Below are 18,128 nucleotides of genomic sequence, written 5' to 3' on the forward strand. Positions count from 1 at the left end.
AGCAAATGTCCAAGAAGGTTTCTTGAATGGCAACATGTACCCGCTAATTAAACGGAAGTGGACACAGAAAGTCTCTTTAAAAAAAAAAAAAAAAAAAAACAGAATCATGGAGCTCCCTTTGTGGCACAGTGGTTAACGAATCCGACCTGGAAACATGAGGTTGCAGGTTCCTTCCCTGGCCTTGCTCAGTGGGTTGAGGATCCAGCATTGCCCTGAGCTGTGGTGTGGGTTGCAGACTCGGCTTGGATCCTGCATTGCTGTGGCTCTGGTGTAGGCTGGCGGCTACAGCTCTGATTAGACCCCTAGCCTGGGAACCTCCATATGCCATGAAAGCAGCTCAAGAAAGGCAAAAAGACAAAAAAAAAAAAAAAAAAAAAAGAAAAAAAAAACAGAATCATGATCAGAATTAAATGCCACTATTCACTGTCTTTTATAGTAATATATATTTTTTTGGCCACACCCGAAGCATATGGAAGTTCCCAGGCTAGGGGTCAAATTGGAATGGCAGCTGTCGGTCTACACCACAGCCATAGGAACCCCAGATCTGAGCCACGTCTGTGACTCACACCACAACTCACAGCAACGCCTGATCCCAGACCCACTGAACAAGACCAGGGATTGAACCTGCCTCCTCATGGATCCTAGTCAGATTCGTTTCCACTGCACCACAATGGGAACTCCTAACAGAACATTTAAGGACCTTCGTTTTATAGCATCCCAACCGAATAAACCCCTGAATTAAAGCACATAACATAAAATCAGCAAAACTTGGAATTAGTTCATCTTTAGGATAGAAAAAATTCAAGTTCAAAGAGATCAAAGTGTTTTCCATTATTAAGTTACTTTGACGAAGGATGGAGTAAGAACACACACACCACAATAAATGTTCAGAGCAACAAAGAAATGAAGTTCCCTTTTACACAACTTTCTATCATGGCTTTTCTATTTCTACTTAATCATGACATCTTTTCCTAAACGAGTAGGGGCAAAAAGTAAAAATATAAAGAAAAAGAGAAAATCTCCATCCCAGTCATTTCTAGGCAACAGGGTAACCGTTTTAAATTTGCATTGTAATTACTTGTAAAAGGAAATTTAATTCATTTGCCTCTCATAACTCATTTTTCAGATATAATTAAAATGACCCCAGGAAGCAGGTTAAAATAGTAGAGTTGATTTGTGCAGAGTATATTCTAGACCTTTCAGTGTTCAGTTCTTATGAATTCTCATTTTTGAGAATCAGAAAAAAAATGTTCCTGCCATTTCTTCTAAATAAGCTTGGTTTTCTTTTGCTTTTTCTCCCCCCTCCCCCCGAAGTAAGGGTTGAAAGCCTATGGTGCTTGTGGATGGGGGTCCTTTTAACTCTTACTTTACTATTTCAAGGGCAGGAGAATTGGCTGAGGATCTACGCCATCTCCACACACTTGAAAGTCGCCGGTGGAATGCTTGAATTCTACATTTAATTCCTGCTTCCTAGGGAATTATGTATTCCCTTCAGAAATTTAACCTGATCACAATTTCCACCTTGTCAATGAGTTTAGCAGATAATTTTTCAGAGCTGGCATTGGTCAAGCACATGTACAAGTGCTGAAATTCTAGAACATGGAAAAAAGGGACAAGACAGCAGAAAAGGGAGTCTGGGAATAAATCTCTGAGGTTACCTGAGCAGCTCCTTATTTTCATCTAGGTCACTTCTTAATGAATCCATATCCTGGAGGTGGGGCTGATCATGAGCAAGTTGGGACACATGGAGTTGATAGGCTGGTAAACCTGCAATTTCTCACAGGGTCACCGTGGACAGGAATATCTCAAAACTGTACAGGGAGCTTCAGAAATCTCTGAAAATGATGGCACCTTATCTCCAAGGTAGTAACACAGATAAAGCGGAGGTTCACTGTTTATATCAGCAGAGCTTAGAAATGTCCCCATGGAACTCCCATTGTGGTTCAGCAGGGTAAGAAAACAAGACAGAGTCTGTGAGGATATGCATTTGATTGGTCCCTGGCCTCGCTCCATGGATGAAGGATCTAGGGTTGCCACAAGCTACAGTGTAGGTTGTAGATGCAGCTCCAATCAGATGTCGCCACGTCTGTGGGGTAGGCCAGCAGCTGCAGGTCCAATTTGACCCCTAACCCAGGAACTTCCATATGCCACAAGTACAGCCATGGGGAAAAAAAAAAAAAAAAAAAGTGTATTGAAGGAAAGAAGGAAGGAAGGAAGGGAGGAAGGAGGAAGGAAGAAAAGAAAAAAAAGAAAAGAGAAAAAAAATGTCCCCATGACTGGAGCCCAAAATCACCCTAATATTCCCCTATGATTTTTCAGATGTTCCTAAAATTATCTGGTTCCCAGGAGCCTGCATATCTTTTGTCACAAAGGTCTTTCAAAGAAAACACTCCAAGGGAAATATTAAATGGAAGACAGAGTCAGTAATAATTCGCTAAGTTTAGCCCAAGGCCACAGAAGAAGAGCCCTCCTTTCTCCTGAGGGTTGACAACGCAATGAGTCAAGCCAGGTACAGTACAACTCACCTAAGTCCCCTGGATCTTGCCAGAAGGAACACCACCCTCAACTCCAGCCAGGTCAAGGTCCCTAAAAGAATCTCTATTCCAAAGAACACCATAATGGTGTAAGTTTGGTAACCATTGCCCCATTCTCTTAGCTAATCACAATTTACCTAAAAAGGCTTTAAAGGAATCTCTATTCCAAAGAACACCATAATGGTGTAAGTTTGGTAACCATTGCCCCATTCTCTTAGCTAATCACAATTTACCTAAAAAGGCTTTAAAAGAATCTCTATTCCAAAGAACACCATAATGGTGTAAGCTTGGTAACCATTGCCCCATTCTCTTAGCTAATCACAATTTACCTAAAAAGGCTTTAAAAGAATCTCTATTCCAAAGAACACCATAATGGTGTAAGTTTGGTAACCATTGCCCCATTCTCTTAGCTAATCACAATTTACCTAAAAAGGCTTTTTCTGCTCTAGCCACTGCCTAAGAGGAAGTGATACAACCTAAAACATTTAAATGACTCCTCTTTGGTTTTAGAAAAATAGACATTTGTTTAGAAAAAAATTTCCTATGGCATACAGGACTTTTCCCAAACCCCCAGCATCCTCTACTCTCGAAATATTGAAATGCTTGAATTTTCATAAACTTGCCCTATTTCTTCTATAAAACATCTGTAACCCTTTTAGATGGGCCCATTTTCTCATTCATCAACCAGTGAACATATGCTAAAAACATATTGAGCATGTTAATATCCAATAAATTACTCATTACTGAATATTTAAAGCATGAGAATTCAAAGCCAAGTAAGACCTTCTATTGGCAAACATCCATTGTAGGACTATGTGCCAGGCACAGCCTCTGCCTCTGAAGGGCTTAAGAGTTGTCAACATCCTCCAGCAAAAGACCACCAGGAACAGACTCATAAAAATAGGGTTTATTAACATTTGCCACAGGCAACCAATACACACACCCTGAGACCCAGGGAGTGTCTAGTTAAAGGGCATTAGAAAGAACTGAGCATTGGATGTGCTTGTGTTAGGTTTTGGGGGAGGGATCAAGGAAGCAGGGCTTTGTTTTGATTGGATCTTGTCAAAAAGTAAAGGTAATTCTATCATTCAGTATCTCATTTTTTGGTGTATTAATAATTCTTTTCTAGAAAACAGGAGAAACAAAGCAAAGCTAAAGCTATATTTGGTTTCAAAAAAAAAGCAGGGGTCCCTCACATTAGTCAAGGTTGGGGGATATTTGGTCATTTTCACAGGTTGGACAATGTTCTTATTAGTGTCTGTCTATAGACGTAATCACAGTGGCCTCGTTCTTGTCTGGATCTATCATAGCCGTAGTGACCCTGATTGATTAGTTGCTGTTTGTTTGTTTTTTTGTTCATCGTTTTGTTTGTTTTGTTTTGTTTGTTTTCAGGACTACAGGTGTGGAATAAGGAATTTCCCAGGCTAGGAATGGGAGCTACAGCTGCCGGCCTACACCACAGCCACAGCAACACCGGATCCAAGATGCATCTGTGACCTACCCCACAGTTCACGGCAACACCAGATCCTTTCACCCACTGAGTGAGGCCAGGGATCAAACCCACATCTTCATGGATACTAGTTGGGTTTTGTTTCCACTGAGCCACAACAGGAATTCTTTAAAAAAAAAAAAAAAAAAAAAAGCCTTGGTATTTTGTGAGGTTCTGTTCAAACTTGCCCCAATGTGGAGTGGTTCTGAAGGAGCATTCCATTGTCAAACACATCATCAGGTCACTCAAGTTTTCCAATGAAAGTTGATGGCAATCGAATGTTTCTCTCTGTCCTTTCCTTAGGTATTAATCTCAAAAGTCCTCTCTAAGCATCTTGCATGCTAATCTATCTCAGAGTCAGCCCCTGGCAAACCTAGCCTGCAATAACATCTCATACATATCTTTATCACTAGTATGGTAAATCTATGGAGTAGTCATCAGTTCCTAGATGCAGACTCCCTAGGACCTACTATAGCACCACATTCATAGTGGTTCCCAACACATTATAAATGAATCAAAGCCCTGGGAAAATGAAAGATGAACATTCACATCAAGCCACATGAGGAGGGAAGGTGGGTATGGGTAGGCAGTAAAAAGGAAGACTTTGGAAAAATCAGCACAGCAGACAGAATAATACCCCCCTAAATATGCCCATGTCCTAATCTCCAGAACCTGTGGAGATTAGGTTACATGGCAAAGCAGAATTGAGTTCGCAGATAAAATAAATTTGCTGGAGTTCTCGTCGTGGCGCAGTGGTTAACGAATCCGACTAGGAACCATGAGGTTGCGGGTTCGGTCCCTGCCCTTGCTCAGTGGGTTAACGATCTGGCGTTGCCTTGAGCTGTGGTGTAGGTTGCAGACGCGGCTCGGATCCCGCGTTGCTGTGGCTCTGGCGTAGGTCGGTGGCTACAGCTCCGATTGGACCCCTAGCCTGGGAACCTCCATATGCCATGGGAGCGGCCCAAGAAATAGCAACAACAACAACAAAAAAATATATATATAAATAAATAAATAAATTTGCTAATTAACAGAGCTTAAATTGGGGAGATTATATTTGATTATCTGAGTTGATTCAATGTAATTACAAGGGTCTTTAAATGCAGAAGAGAAAGGCAGAAGAACAGACAGAGCCAGAAAAAGAGATGTGATCACAGAAACAGAATCAGAAGGATGTCATACTGCTGGCTTTGAGAATGGAGAAAAGGCACTGGAAGTCAAGGAATATGGGTGGCTTTAGAAGCTTTAAGAGGCAAAGAAATGGATCCTCTCCTAGAACCTTCAGAAAGGAATTCGGCCTTCCTACATGATGAAAGGATTTTAGCCCAATGAGACTCGTGTTGGACTTCTGACTTCTAGAACCAAAAAAATAGTAAATTTTGTTGTTTTAAGCCACTAAGTCTGAAGTAATTTGTGATGACAGAAAGAGAAAATGAATAGAAATAGAATAGATAACTACACATATATGGAGCAATTGTTGCTTCAGAGTTTTTACAGACATGGGCTTAAGGGCTGAGGTCTGATGGACGAGACTAATTCGGAAACAGGCTTTGCAAACTCATTGTTCTCACCAAGACTATGTGTTCACCGTCTTGGTGAGAACCTTGATGCTACTTTTTCATAACAAGCACCCTTAGATGTAAACCAAGAATAAGAACGTATGTTCATTTATTTATTTTTTTTTAAGTTTTTTGTTTTTTGTTTTTGTTTTGTTTTTTTTTGTCTTTTTGCTATTTCTTGGGCCACTCCTGTGGCATACGGAGGTTCCCAGGCTAGGGGTCCAATCGGAGCCATAGCCACCAGCCTACGCCAGAGCCACAGCAACGCGGGATCTGAGCCGCGTCTGCAACCTACACCACAGCTCACGGCAACGCCAGATCGTTAACCCACTGAGCAAGGGCAGGGATCGAACCCGCAACCTCATGGTTCCTAGTCGGATTCGTTAACCACTGTGCCACGACGGGAACTCCCGTATGTTCATTTATGATATGAAGGGTTTAGATGGTGATAATGGGGGGAGCTTAAGTCTTTCCCCAAGCTCCACCTTAATGTAACCAATGATTTTATTGCTGGCTGAAGAAGAAGGAGGATTTGATAGATTGTGCGTTAGTAGAAGAGCTTACATATATGTGGTGCTTTGTAATTCATACAAATATCCTCCCATCCGTGCAGACTTGAAGGACAGTACTGGGAAAATAAGATGAAAATTATCAGGTTGCAAATCACAAATCAATATAAAAAAAAAAATAACAATCAGCCTCTTCCCCAAAGGAGATCTACGTTTTGTGGGTGTACATTGCACATTCAAAGGTGGTTGATACCTAGTCGAGGAAGGTGAAGTAGGACATAAGAAGTTGAAAAAAGTTAATCTCGGGGTTTTCTTCTAATTTTGATATTGTATGATCAGAATTATTTTTTTTGGAACTAAGACAACTCTACTATCTTTTTCAGCTCCCATCTGTAATATCCTATGAACCAAAATAAAACATTCATGCATTCCTAAAAGGCAAAAGAGTACTTTTATAGGATTCCAAGAATGGTGCCAGTTAGTTAAAATAAAGCAAAACTCATTTGTAGCCTTTTAATGTTTCCCCAAAGTAGTGTTTATCTTTAACTTTCACATCTAATGTAAACACCAGAAGTCAAATGGTAATAAAGATCCCTTTAACTGGAAGTGTCAGCAAACACTCACTTGCCATAGTTTATTCACTGGAGCCCAGCTTTTTTCTCCTTTTAAATTAGGTGTCCTAGTTACTACTCAGTCTCACTACAAATTATAAAACGTATAAAATGCAATTTATAGTGTCTGTAAATGTAAAAGAGCATCTGGACAACCCTGAAAGAATGTGTGAGGCAACATAGTATAGTGAAAATGCCAGAGCCTTTGAATTTAGAAAACTCGGCTTTGAATTTCAGCTTCTTAGTGTCTGTAACAACAGGAGAGTCAAGTCATCTTCCTCCTCTTAAACTTCTTATCTGAAGAATGGACTTAAAACTTGTTATTCTCATTTTTCCTTCCTAGAGTCTGGAGCCCTAGGAGACCATGGGTATAAGAGTGTTGTAAATGCAAATGTGACTCCTGGTAACCACTCATTGAGTTTCTGTGCAGACTGTAAAGTATTTCTGTGTTAAGTCTCCTCAAGACGAACAAGGCAAGAGCTTCCATTCCATATCAACACCATTCTAAGCACTGAGGATCACTAGTGCTCTGCAGTTTGCAAAATGTGACTGTAATGTTTCAGCTCTGGGTGGAGAAAAGTCTATGCCACTTGTTTCACCAACTGAAAGTTTGCCCGTCAGATATTGAATATCATGAATAGGAACGTGCACACAGAAATGTGAAGGAATATTTCTCTATCAAAGATCTAATGAATTTAAACCTTTAAGCACCTTACAGCTTATAAGATTTGCAATGTAAATGAAAAGAAATGGGAATATTCTAGAAAATATTAAAGCAGAATGAGGGCCAGACACAGTGAGCTGTCAGGTGGTCACTCATAAATGGTGTACTCCTGTATCCACAAGAAAAGGAAAATAAAAAATCCTTTACTTTTTATTTTTTTACTATTCAATGAATTTATTGCATTTATAGTTGTACAATGACCATCACCATCCAATTTTATAGGATTTCCATCCCAAAAGCCCAGCGCATTCCCCCTCCCCCTTTTACTTTTTATTTATTTATTTATTTACTTACTTACTTACTTACTTACTTACTTACTTACTTAACCAAGCTCACAGCATGCAGAAATTCCCAGGCCAGGGATCAAACCTAAGCTACAGCAGTGACAGTGTCAAATCTTTAATGGCTAGGCCACCAGGGAACTGCTTTCAGTTTTGTTTTTTTTTTTTAACCTACAATAGAGATGGATATATTTACCTTGCAAAATCAAATTTTTAAACCTTAAAGCTAAGTCTAAATCCCTTTGAAGGACATCTCAACCTTGACATTTCTCCAGAGGTAGTCACTATTCAATTCTATATACATCATCTAAGACATTATTCTCTGCATCTGCATACATATATCTCACATATCTACTCACAGAAATCATATTGTGAAGAGTTTAAAAAAAATGACATCACACTGAACATATTTATTCTGGACTGTAGACTCTAAGTTCAGATTCAAATATCTTGATTTAATGCATGAGTGACCTTGGGAAATTACCTTTTTTTTTTTTTTTTTTCTTTTAGGGCCATACCTGAAGCATATGGAAGTTCCCAGACTAGGGAATCTGCAGATGCAGGCCACAACCACAGACACAGCCACTCAGGATCTGAGTGTCATCTGTGACCTACACCATAGCTCAAGGCAAACCTGGATCCTTCACCTATTGAGCGAGGCCAGGGATCAAACCCTCATCCCCATGGATACTAGTTGGGTTCATTACCAGACCCACAACAGGAACTCCTACTTAACTTCTTTAATTCATGTTTTCACCTGTAAAATGGAGGGAATAATACAATTTACTTCATGAGATTATGATGAGGATCAAATGAGCTTATTCATGTGAAGAAGTTAGCTCAGTGCCTAGAAGACCACAAGCACCCCATAAATGTTAGCAGCTAGTTTCCCTTTATTCTTTGTCATGTGAGCAGCTTTCAAGATTTGAAATGTCAGTGTTTCTAGGATATCTGGTAGAATATAATAGATATGTTAAATTGTTCAGACAATAGATTTCTCTTCGCTAAAAAATTGTAAAAAAAGAGCCTGCAATCAGAGAATTATGCACAAGCTGGTAACTCATGTTGTGACTCTCTTCTTCACATTGTCTTTAAAAATCCTTCCCTGAAAGCCATCAGGGCATTTGGATCTTTTAAGCCCTAGCTGCTCATTCTCCTTGATTGGTGCCCTGCAATAAATGCTGTACTTTCCTTCACCACAGCACATTGGTCAGTAGACTAACTTTTTTGCACATCAGTAGACTGGACCCAAGGTCAGCTTAGTGACAGATGTGACATAAGCCCTACTAGAATAAGAAAGAGAGGAGGAAAGGCAAAATACTTTTAAAAAGAGAAGATAGCAAGTAGGGCACTCTTGAAGACATGCTATGAAAGAGGATAGAGAAAGAGTTTGGTTGATGAAAGTGAATATAAAGTTAAGAAATACTTTTTTAAGATGGTAAATTCTAGAAGTTGTGTGCTGATGAAAATGACTCTATACAAAAGGAGAAATTATTGATTGAGGTGATAACAGGAAAGAAGATAAAGCAAAGCCCTCGAGAAGGTAAAAGAGGCCAGGATCTCAAGCACAGATAATGGGGTTAGTGTCAGACAGGAACAGTGAGGAACCCAGGGAGACAGAAGTCATCTGGGTACCTATGGAGGTCTGGTGATAGACTGGGAGCTGGGGGAGATGAGGTGGCTGGTCTTGACTCATTGATTCTATTTTCAATATTTATGCCTTGACTCCTGACTGTGTATAAGTTCCACAAGAGGAGGTGCTTCTGGGGAGTCCCCACTGTGGCTCAGTGGACATGAATCCAACTAGCATCCATGAGAATGTGGGTTCGATCCCTGGCCTTACTCAGTGGATTAAGGATCTGGTGTTGCCGTGAGCTGTGGTGTAGGCCACACACACAGCTCAGATTCTGTGTTGCTATGGCTGTGGTGTAGGGCTGGCAGTGGCAGCTCCCATTCAACCCCTAGCCAGGGAATTTCCACATGCCTCACGTGTTGCCCTAAAAAAAAAGAGAGAGAGAGAGAGAAGGCGCTTCCAATTTTCACATTTTCCTTTATTTTGCTATCTTCAGTCAGAACCTAGCACAGCCACCTACAAAGAGACCCAGTGTGGGGCTATTCCTAGTTGAAATTTCTAACATGCTTCTTTGAAGACCTGATCTGCCTCATGTTCCACAGCATAGGGGGTGGTTTCAGAGTCCTGTGCTAATTCCCCAAATTTTCACTGGTAATAGCCCAAGGATAGAACTCTGTACTGCTCAAACCTTTAAGCCTAGAAGAACTTCCTGCAGTCATAGAGCAAAACCTTCTTGAATGATGAATAAACAAATAGCATTAAGAGAAAAAAAAAGATATTCAGTCATATACACATACATAATATGATCTTAATTAAATATATATGCTTGGGAAAATGAATTAAAGGAAGGATGAAGAGTAAAACGTTCAAAATTGTTAATTCCAGTAGTGGAAGAGATGATATTGAAATACAATTTCTTTTTTCTTCTTAAGCATTCTGTGCTTTCAAGTTTTCCTCCTTGAGCAGATATCACTCTTAAAAACAAAAAATATTAAATAGATATAATTTTAAATGCAAAGCTGTACCTTTGCTTACCTCAAACACTTTCTTTAGGTCCGTTTAGCACTTCTCAATACTTTCTCTTACATGTGTCAACTTTAAAAATATGCATGACCTAAAAGTTGAGAGTTAAGCTTTATTTGGGGCAAAATGAGGACTATGGCCTGGAAGACAGCATTAGGGTAGCTCTGAAAAACTGCTCCAAAGAGGTGGGAGAGAGGGAAGATCAGTATGGACGTGATTTTGGTGAAGGGGGAGGTACATGCAACCAAGCACACGTTTTTACAGAGAGTCACTGCTAGTGTTGTATCCTTCTAGTCACAAGGAGCAGGTGTCACCGTGAAGGATTCGAGTGCTTTTCTAGGTACAAGGAGATGCAAGAATTGGGCTCAAAAATCTTCTCCTGAAAATATGCATCTGAGGACCTGTTCCTCCAGTTTCCCCAGGGCACACAGTGCCTCACTCCTGATCTCTACCTTGAGCTCCTTTCAGGGGGTGTAGAGGGCCAGCAGCTGTGTGGCTCAAGATTCAATCCATGTAGAGGCAGATGGCAAGTGCCAGCCTCCAGTCCACATATGTTAATTCCACTTTTTCTTTTCTTTTTGCTTTTTAAGGCCACACCCACAGCATATGGAGGTCCCCAGGCTAGGGGTCTACTCAGAGCTATAGCTGCTGACTTACACCACAGCCACAGCAATGTGGCAACACCACCACAGCTCATGACAACACTGGATCCTCAACCCACTGAGCAAGGCCAGGGATCAAACCCACCTCCTCATGAATCCTAGTCAGGTTCTTTAACCGCTGAGCCAGGAAAGGAACTCAATTCCACACTTTTTTAATTTAAATTTTATTGGACTATTGTTGACTTACAATGTTGTGTTAGCCTTAGGTGTACAGAAAAGTGAATCAGTTATAGACATACATATATCTATTTCTTTTCAGGTTATTTTCCCATGTGGATGATTACGCAGTATTGAGTAGATTTCCCTGTGCTGTACAGTAGATCCTTGTTTCTTATCCATTTTATATACAGCAGAGTGTATATGCTATTCTTATCCTCCTAATTTATTCCAACACACACACACAGTTTCCCCTTCGGAAATCATGAAACAATCCCACATTTATAGCTGCATTTCATCCCCTAGGTTCCAGTCTGCAGTCTTCAGGACTGACTCTACCAGCCCAAATAATCAAGAGGCTCTGTCCTGGGTTTAGGAAAGCATGGGAGAATACATTTGTAGGTACAAAACAAGCTTTGTTTTTCCACACAGCTCCTAAATTTTTACCCAAAGACAAACAGTTGGGTTTCTCTCTTCCCTATTATATTAAATTGCAAAAATTGATCTAGTAAACTATCTTAGGGAGCATGTTCAGTTTGGTTACAAAACCAAAGTAATATAATATATAGGGGAACTACATGAATATCAAAAGTCTCAACTCTAGAGAAGAAGATATGAAATTTCATATATCATCTATCCTGGGAGATTTTTCTCACAGTGCAGAGTTACCTTGCAACCAAGAGAAGAGTAGAAAGGAGAAATTAATTAAAAAATTAATCCATACCTTTTCTATGCATTAAGGTTGAGTTGAAAATGCTATTTCAAACTCACTAAAATTCATTTTAATGGAATATATTGTTACTAATATGCATTTTTGTTTCCTATTTTCACACACGTGTAGTGTCAACCAAGAAATGCAGAAGCCTGCAGAGAAGAAAGGAGTTTACTGGGGGTTTTAGAACTGCAATTTTGAAGACATATTTTCAGGTAAAACAAAAGAGTGTTCTGAAGAGGAAATAGAGTCAGGGGTCTATAAAAGAAAAGCCACAAGATTGTTAAAGTTGCCTGGCAGGAACTTTATGCACAAAAGGAGATATGTGTCCTTACCAGAGAAGCCGTCCCAGGTTTACTTTGGGATGAGGGTCCAATAAGGATCTGGAGCTCCTGGAACCTTGGCCAGATGTTCAGGATGCCTGTGTTGAGACAAAAAGTGGTCAAAGGTCAGAGTCCATCCAGTCTGAGATGTACCTAAGTCGAATTCCTCAGTGGACTCTTTTTTTTTTTTTTTTTTTTACTTTTTAGGGCCATACCCGTGACATATGGAGGTTCTCAGGCCAGGGGTCGAATTGGAGCTATAGCTCTGGCCTACGCCAGAGCCACCGCAATGCCAGATCCGAGTCACGTTTGTAACCTACACCACAGCTCACGGCAATGCCGGATCCTTAACCCACTGAGCAAGGCCAGGGATCCAACCTGCAACCTCATGGTTCCTAGTCAGATTCGTTAACCACTGAGCCATGACGGGAAGCCCCCAAACTCCATTCTGATTTTCCTTCCAGAATAGTGCCTGTGGTTTTATGCTTTATTTCTGTCTTAAAACATGGGTTCGCCTTTGGTATTTATACTTTAAATTAACAACCCAAAAGACAAAATTGAACTATTTGGCAGCACTAATAGAAACATCCCTTTAACACACACACACACACTTGCAAACTTGTGCTGGTCATTGATCTCAATGACAGGAGTATTTTGACAGCAAAACCCACATCATTGAATGGCTATATCACTGGTCATTCCTGATCTGAGAAAATAAGTAAGAGAAATTTTTATTTCCTTCCTACTATTTTCTACAGATAGAGGCCATAAAGTCTGCTAATCTCCCTTTCTCAGAATGCCTCCCATTTCGAATAATCCTTCCAGAAGCAGATTGTTTTAAGTGAAATACAAAGCCTACAGAAAATTCCAGAACAAAAGAGCTAATGATGAGAACTCTTGAGTACAAAGCAATAAATCTCTACACTCTGGCTACAGGTCTGATGCCTCCTTCAAAAGAGGCACCAACAGCTGGGGTCTCCTTATTTAGAATCATGTTTATAAATGGTTGTATCTAATTTTAATTGTCATGCATTCACAGCAATCTGTCAGCCCTTAACCAGGTTAGACACCCTCACAGCTGGAGAGGAACCTCAATTCACCAGAGAACCCAAAAAAGGAGCAAGCAGAAATAAAAAAGAAAAAGAAAAACCTTCCCCCCCCCCCCCCCCCCCGGTCTCTAACATATTGTGTCCAGAAACACAGCTGGAGGAAGCACAGCTGTTGGCCTCCTCCTGCTCTGATAACAGCAGGCACCTTCATGACCTCCACTGAGCATCTCTCAGGGAAGTGTTGAAGAATAAAAATTTTCCTCCTCCCCATCTGGGTTCTTCTGACTGGTCCAAGAATTACATTGACAAGAAAGAGATGAATAGGAGAAAATCAAACCAAAGTTGAATAACATATCTCTATGGAAGAGAGCCAAGAAAACGAACTCACCAAAAAGGATGAAGCCACCACTTTAATACCATCTGCAGCTGAAGATAAAAGATGTGTGAAGGAGGAGACCACTTACAGGAGGGAACTGGAAAAAGCACAGTCAACAAGACTAAGGTTGCGTGGAGGAAGAATGTTGCCTGCCATCAGGCAACAAATGATGCTGCAGCCATCAAGCCCTCAGCCTGGGAAGCCACCCCCAACTGCTTACTCTAAGGGGACTCAGGATGGAGAAAAACAGGATACTGGCCCTAGTTAGTTAAGATACCTATTAAAGGAATGATTTCAAGGAGCCCAGACTCTTGCATATTCCCATACAGACAAAAACTCTTAATGTATTCACTTGAGATGTCTGGTTTTCCTTAATTAACAGTAATTTTTTCATGTTTTGATTACCTGGTCTTTGTTGCAAAAACTCCTATATGCCCTGGCTTCTTCTCCCTCACTGCTTTGGAGCAGCTCCTCAGAGCTATCTGAGAGGCTGTTTCTGGGCTTGAAGTCCTCAGAAAGTCCACCAAAGAAAACATCATTCTTAACTTTCAGGTTGTATGATTTTTTTCAGCTTACAGTTGTTATGCATATTTAAATCCTTGTCTTCTCCACTGATGAGAGTTTCTAAGGATAAGACCTAATGCCTACCTAATGCCTGCCTCCCCCTGTTAGGGAATTGATGACTAAACCACCCACCTTGGTCAGGCACAATAATGGCTGCTTGTATGGGATGACTTTTAAAAAAAATGCACAACCTGAAAGTTGAAAGTTCAGTTTTATTTGGGGTGATATTAGGACTTAAGCCCAGGAGACAGCATCTCCATTAGCCCCAAGGTGGGGAGCTAGAATATAGGAGTTTTCCAACAAGAGGAAGGTAGTAGGAACAAAGATTTATAGATAACCAGATACACAGAAGAAGATGTGAAGGTCTGGGCTTACTGGCAGCATTCCTTTGCTATGCTCCTCAGCTGTGGGCCAGTCTTCTTTGTTTCTTTCCTGAGTTCCCTCAGGGCTCAATGACCCACCCTTGAGAGTGGCTGCTCTCACAGATGACCCTGACATCTTTTGTTTTGTCCACTAAAGGGGGACTCTCAAAATCTAAGTCATAAAGGAAAAGGGGGAGGTGCAGGCAGCCATGCACACATTTTATAGAAGTTTCCTGCTGGTCTTGTGAAGGTTACAACTAGTCACAGACACCAGTCATCGTGAAGGATTTTAGTGTTTTTCTAGATATGAGAAGATGCAAGAATTGGGCTCATAAAATCTTCTCCTAAAATTACAAGAGCTCTTCTTCCAGTTTTTCCAGTGCACAGAGTGCCCCGCTTCTGGTCTCCACTCTGAGACCTGCCCAGGAGGTGCTGCAGGTCAGCAGCTGCAATGGCTCATGTTTTACTCCACATAGAGGCTGATGGCAAGTGCCAACCTCCGGTTCACACATGTGTTGTCTCCCAGCAGGAGGCCCTGATAAGGAACATGGCCCGCCCTGAAGACAAATCAGGAGGCTGTGGCAGGGGCCAGTAGGAGGGAGGAGACAGCCAACCTCTCAGGATCCTTGCGGCTGGAATCCATCTTGGCTGAGAGGTGCATGTGCCACAAAGAAGGACCCTGGGCCAGACCAAGTGCAGGCCAAGCAAGATGATCAGCCAGAGACAACCCAGAAACTAACCCCACTCCCATAAAACCCGTAGACTGCAAGCCATGTGGCAGGGCTGTTCTCCTGGGTTCCCTTACCCTGCTGCTCTCCACCTGGGCATCCCTTCCCAATACAGCCTCTTGCTCTGTCAGCATGTGTGTCTCCTCGGACAATTAACTTCTGAGTGTAGGACAAGAGCCCATGCTTGGGCCCTGGAAGTGGTCCCCCTTCCTGCAACACCTCTGCTTGTAATTTACAAAATTGTGTCCTGTCTTTGTAATTCTACATTTTCCCTCAGCTGCATTTTCCTCGAAGTCTACTTCTAATAATGCTCAACTCCAGCATTGTCTGGGTGCTCCATGAGAGTCTGAATGTGCCTACTTTCTCCCATTCTTGTTGCCAAATTTAGCCTCTGCCCACCAGTGCCCAATAGAAACATGGAAACAGTGTTGGGCAAAGGAGAAAGGAATATATTTTATTGCTTTGCCAGGCAAATGAGGCCACAACAGGCCACAAAGACTGTGTGCTCCTTTGTGAGAGAACAGGAAGGAGAGTTTGGGAATGGAAAATAGGGCCACAGATAAGGATCAGGCTAGATGCAGGCTTGCATTCTTTTTCAAAGCTGGTGTTTAGTTGGTGCTGAGACTGGTTCTGGTAGCCCTTAAGAGTATCACACCCTTGATCTTTCTGGAATGAGGAATATGTCATCCAGTAGTTAACATCTTCCATTTTGGGGGGATTTCAGTTCTGCAGAAGAACTCATATATTGTTATGCGTATCTCTCAAGGAGAAATCAGGATCCAACCCCAAGGCTGCACTATTTTTTCTTGATTACTCCTCTCTGATCTCTGCATCCTTTCCCTTCCCTGATAAGCTGCTGAAACTGGCAGCACTAATGGCCTGAACCTAGCCAGAACACAGACTGGTACTTGAACACACGTGCTGGGATTCAAACCCAGCCTAAACCCAGATTGGGACTTAAACCCACAGCATTAAATTAAACTCACTCCGTGTCTGGACTCACTGAGGTTCAAGTTCTTCAAGCCTCTGCACAGAAAGAATTCAGCAAGAGACAAAGTGATAGGCAAGAAATAGATTTATTAAGATAGGACACTTGTGAGAGATGCCAGCAGGCAGGCAAGGAGGCTCTGCCCTGAGGCTCTGGTGGGCTACAGTTTTTTTCCCCTAAGGGGACTGGGGGTTGGAAGAGCCCACCTATTCCTCTTTCTTGGAGCAGTAGCTCCTCCTTAGTATTTGGTAATGTGTGTATTCAAATCAGCAGAAGGGCGGTCCTCAAACTCCTGCCCTTGGTCTGAATCTGAATGCAGGCTCCACCCCACCCCCCACCCAATGACCAGAGGCATATTTCCTGCCTCCCCTAGTCGAGCAAGCCTGCCTCTTTCTGATGCTCCTCTGGAGCAGTTGTTAACCTACAGTGATCTCCCAACGTCCCCTGGGTTTCCCTCTCTGTCTATGATCCTTTGTTGGGATCTGATCCCAACTACTTCTACAACTACCTGTGCCTACTCCATCCCTAGCACAACTGTTTGGCCCTCCCTTTAACTCAGGGCAAATCATGGAGGCGGAAGCCTCTTCCCTTTTGGCAAGAAATGGAGGGTATAAGGAAGGCTTCTGTGCCCAGAAATCTGTGATCTGAGGTTTGTCACTTGCCATCAGCCTCTACATGGATAAAAAACATGAGCCATCGCAGCTGCTGACCCAGGGCACCTCCTGAGCAGATCTCAGAGTGGATACCAAGAGTGAGGCACTCTGTGCTCTGGGAAAACTGGAAGAACAGGTCTTTGGACAGGTAGATATTTTTAGAAGATTTTATGAGCCCAATTCTTGCATCTCCTCATATCTAGAAAAACACTGAAATCCTTCATGTTGACTCATCACCAGGAGTGACCTTCACAAGACCAGCAGCAAACTTTCGGGAAATGTGTGCATGTCTGCATGTACCTCCCCCTTCACCTTTATCTCTGAAATACTGCCTCCTGGGTTGCAGTTAAGTGGACAGAACAAAAGATGTCAAGGTCATCTGTGAGAATAGCCCCTGCCAAGGGTGGGCCAATGGGCCCTGAAGGAATTCAGGAAAGAAACAAAGAAGCCTGGCTCAGAGCTGAGGTGCATATCAAAGGAGTGATTCCAGTAAGCCCAGACCCTTACAGCTTCCTGTAGAAACTGGTTTTCTGTAAATCTTTTTCCATAAATCTGGTTTTCTGTAAACCTTTTTTTTTTTTTTCTACTGCCTTCTCTTTGTTGCAAAAACTCCGGCCTCACCTCCTTGGAGGGGTTTCTCAGTGTTAGCTGAGGTGCTGTCTTACAGTCCTAATTTCACCCCAAATAAAACTTAACTCTCAACTTTCAGGTTTTGCTTTTTTTTTTTTTTTTTTAAATCTGTGACCATAATAGAGCTAGTGCCCTATGGGGCCCCTAGGCACACAAGCCTTTTTGTGTCCTCCATTTCTTGTTTTTAGGGAATAAGTCTCAGCCTCCAGGACCTTCCTTGAGCTCCAAAGGGCAGTTACTAATCAGAGAAGGGAGGGGATGCAGAGACCAGGGAGGAGCAGGCAAGAGACAATAGCACAACTTTGGGGCAGGGTCCCAGTTCCTCTTCAAGAAAAATATACAACGATATCTTTGAGCCTTTCTCTTGAAGTAAAACCCCCAGCAAATCAGAAGAACTACTCGATGAAGTACCTTTCATTCTAGGAAGAAGGAGGACCACCAGAACCAGCCCTGGGACCAACAAATACCAGTTTGAGAAACAGGCAAGTTTCCCTCTACCCTCATTCTTATGTGTGGCCCTATTTTCCACTTTACAAACTATAAAACCACCTCCTAATCTCTCCAAGGGAGGCAGAGTCTTTAAGGCCTTAGCCTGCTCTGGCCCCCTTTGCCTGGCAAAGCAACA

General features: G+C 41.9%; 1 long non-coding RNA gene across 1 annotated transcript in view; it reads right to left on the reverse strand.

The window, feature by feature from the left end:
- Positions 1–18,128, reverse strand: part of LOC125136017 (uncharacterized) — a 37,062-nt gene that overhangs the window by 14,740 nt on the left and 4,194 nt on the right. The window contains exon 2 of the long non-coding RNA XR_007137091.1: positions 12,166–12,251. This is a non-coding gene — a long non-coding RNA (uncharacterized LOC125136017). The remainder of the gene's footprint in view (positions 1–12,165; positions 12,252–18,128) is intronic.

The sequence above is a fragment of the Phacochoerus africanus genome, chromosome 9 (genome assembly GCF_016906955.1).
Source record: "Phacochoerus africanus isolate WHEZ1 chromosome 9, ROS_Pafr_v1, whole genome shotgun sequence".
Classification (NCBI taxonomy): Eukaryota; Metazoa; Chordata; class Mammalia; order Artiodactyla; family Suidae; genus Phacochoerus; species Phacochoerus africanus.